The following is a 3270-nucleotide window of genomic DNA, read 5'->3' on the forward strand; positions in this document are numbered from 1 at the left end:
CAATTACAAAATACAATTATTATAGTTTCCTGTAGAATAGAACTTTAAAAAGAACAATGGTAAAATTGTGGCCTGACCCAGAACCATTTATATCTCAACTCCTTTAAATAAAAATGGAGAAATATAATAAATTAGTATTGCAAGTAAAACATTTTACTCGCTTCTTCTTAGATATTAACCTGATTTCACCTTTCTTAAGAGGAGGCATTACATAACCATTACTTCACTTATTAAGGATGAGAATGCCAATTGCTCTTCCAATATCAGTTAGTCGTGAGTTTATGTACTTAAGTATTCCCAGCTCATATAACCAAAAAAGTGACACATACTTAGAATAAAACAATATATTATCTGAGAAGCAAAAAGGGCCTGCCAAAAATTCTCAAGGGTATAAAAATCAACATGCTATGGATCCAATAATTTTTTAATAAGCTTCACCAAAGCATTGTAACATTTATTCTGCCTTTGTTGATTACCACAAAGCCTTTGACTCAGTTCAGTATTCATGGCTTTTTTGTAGCATAAACATATACAATGAACAAGTATATTGAAAATACAATGTCCATATATAATGCATATATATGTATATTTTCTATTTTAAACATGCCGACAGCATTATAATGTCAGAATGATATGAAATATGGCATTTTGGAGGGAATTCATTTTAGTCTATTTTGGTTCTGCCTCATTAAATCCATTATCATCTCTTAAACAGAAAGAAGTATGACTTCAAATTGAAGAGACAGTCAAACAAATGCATCTTATTAATCATTTGATGTACATGGGTAATATTAAGCTGTGTGGTAGCTTAAAAAGACCACATTGAACAATTTTATCACATGGGATCTTTTTAAACACTTATTGTCAAATTATCATTGTTACTTGATAAATGTAAAATTTTTAATGTATACCAAGTAAAGATGGAGACTAGACACTTCAAGCTAGAATTCAGAGTTCATATTGAACCAATGGAAGGAAATGATACCTACACATCCCTTGGTCTTCTCTAAGTAAGACACATCCAGCATTAGGATATCAAAGAGAAGATTGTGTCTGACCACATTGAGAGACTCACTGGCATCCCAAAATAAAAACTAAATGAGAAGTATGTGTTTAAAGCAATTAACACCTATATAATGCCAGTTTTAATGGACATTCTCAGAACTGTAAAATGGACCATAACAGATTTGGAAAACATTCTAATAAAAAGCAGTAATATTTCAGTGAAATAATTCCCTAAGACAGCTAAAGAAGGATTAACGCTTCTTTGCCAAAAAGGAGAAAAAGAGGAAGAGGAACAAGAGAAGTCCTCAGAATATATTATCAGAAGACAAAAACTACAGAAATATTTTTTGGGACAAAATAGATATCAATTCATTAAGCAATAGTAAAGGTAAATAAAAATAGGTGAATTTGTCAAATATTCCCAAAGTTGTATACCTCCAAATGGATCCTATGAAATGATTAATATCCAACAAAGGAATTAGAAGCCCCTTCATAAGCAACTAACATGAATTCAGCCAATGATGTCAACAAAGAATCATCTAACAGATGTGTATACCAGAAAATGGAAGAAAACCATACAACATGTTACCAAAGGCTATTTTTAAAGGTCTCTTTTTTTGGTGAAATATCAGGCAAAGGTCCTTGATTGAGAGTGTATGATGCCATTAAAGGCTTAGAAAAAGATCAGAAGAGTCCTGTATCCCAGAGATCATACAAATGGGAAAAAGAACCCACATGAACAAAACTATTTATAGCAGCTCTTTCTGGGGTAGCAAAGAATTGAAAATTAAGAGGATGCCCATCAGCTGGAAAATGGCTGAACAAGCTGTGGTAGATGAATGCAATGGAATACTATTGTGCTACAAGAAATGATGAGCAGGTGGATTTCAGAAAAACCTGGAAAGACTTATATGAACTGATGCTGAATGAAATCGGCAGAACCAGGAGAGCACAGTAATAGCCACAATGTACAATAACTAACTTTAATGGAATTATCTCGTTTTAGCAAGGCAAGGATCCAAGACAATTCCAAAGGACTCATGGTGGAAAACATTGTCCATGTCCAGAAAAAGAACTATGGAGTCTGATTGCATATTGAAGTATATACTTGCTCTCTCTCTCTCTTTTATTTTCCTTTTTGTTTCTTCTTTCTCATGGTTTGTCTCATTGGTTCTAATTCTTCTTTCCAAGATGACTGAAGTGAAAATAGGTTCCATATGAATGTATATATAGAGCCTATATCAAATTGCATGCTATCTTGGGGTGGGGTGAGGGGAGAGATGGGGAGAAAATTAGGAACCCAAAATCTTATGGAGGTGAATATTGAAAACAAAAATAAATAAATTTTAAAAGAAAAAATATCAGAAGGTTTAGAACATCTGCTGTGAGGAGTAAGATAATGAATCAGTTACAGAGATTTAGAATGTTTATCTTCTTGCAGTAAGGACCTGGCTGAGATCAGGTAATATATATTTGTAGCAGACCCCATCAGCAGCATGTGAATAACTGCAAAGAAAGCTAATAGTGCTAGCAATCTAGGGTTGAACTTTGACAAAGCGTGATCAGCATTTGAACAGAGATGCAAAGGATTTAAGAGTGAAGTATGACAAGAAATTGAGTTGGTTCATTAAGGAACTTGTGTTGTTATTGTGTTCATCGTTTGTTGCTGAAGAAGACCATGCCATCAGAGAAATAATGACGTGATTTGCACTTGACTTTGTTTTGAGTGAGGGCGGGTCGTGCAGGTCACCAGCCTCACTTCTCCTCCAGAGCCATCTGAATCCAGTGACCAGATATTCATCAGGATGACTGGAGATGACCCAGGATGCAATGGGAGACCTTGGTCTTTTCAGGTACTCACTTAGAGGGAAGTAACACCCATTGAGTGAATAGGCCTCCTTAAGAAGTAGCTAAGGAATAGAAGAGCCAAGATGAAGTATAGCAAATACCACCACTCCTACCAGTTGCATCAATACTGACCATTTCTGTCTCTTATCATCTTTGTCACTGCAAAATGAGGTAAAACCTCAGAGTTGTTTTGATTTGCATGTATCTTATTGTTATTTAGAACATTTTTCATGGCTCAGTGGATAGAGCACTGGGCTTAGAATCAGGAACACTCATCTTCCTGAATTCAAATCCGGCTTCAGACACTTACTAGCTGTGTGACCCTGGGCAAGTCACCTAACTAAGGACCTGAGATAGTTAAGGAAGACCAGTGCAAAGTTGATGGTCTAAGGAAAAAATTGAGGATGTCAAGGTAAT

The sequence above is a fragment of the Notamacropus eugenii genome, chromosome 1, assembly GCF_028372415.1.
Source record: "Notamacropus eugenii isolate mMacEug1 chromosome 1, mMacEug1.pri_v2, whole genome shotgun sequence".
Taxonomy (NCBI): domain Eukaryota; kingdom Metazoa; phylum Chordata; class Mammalia; order Diprotodontia; family Macropodidae; genus Notamacropus; species Notamacropus eugenii.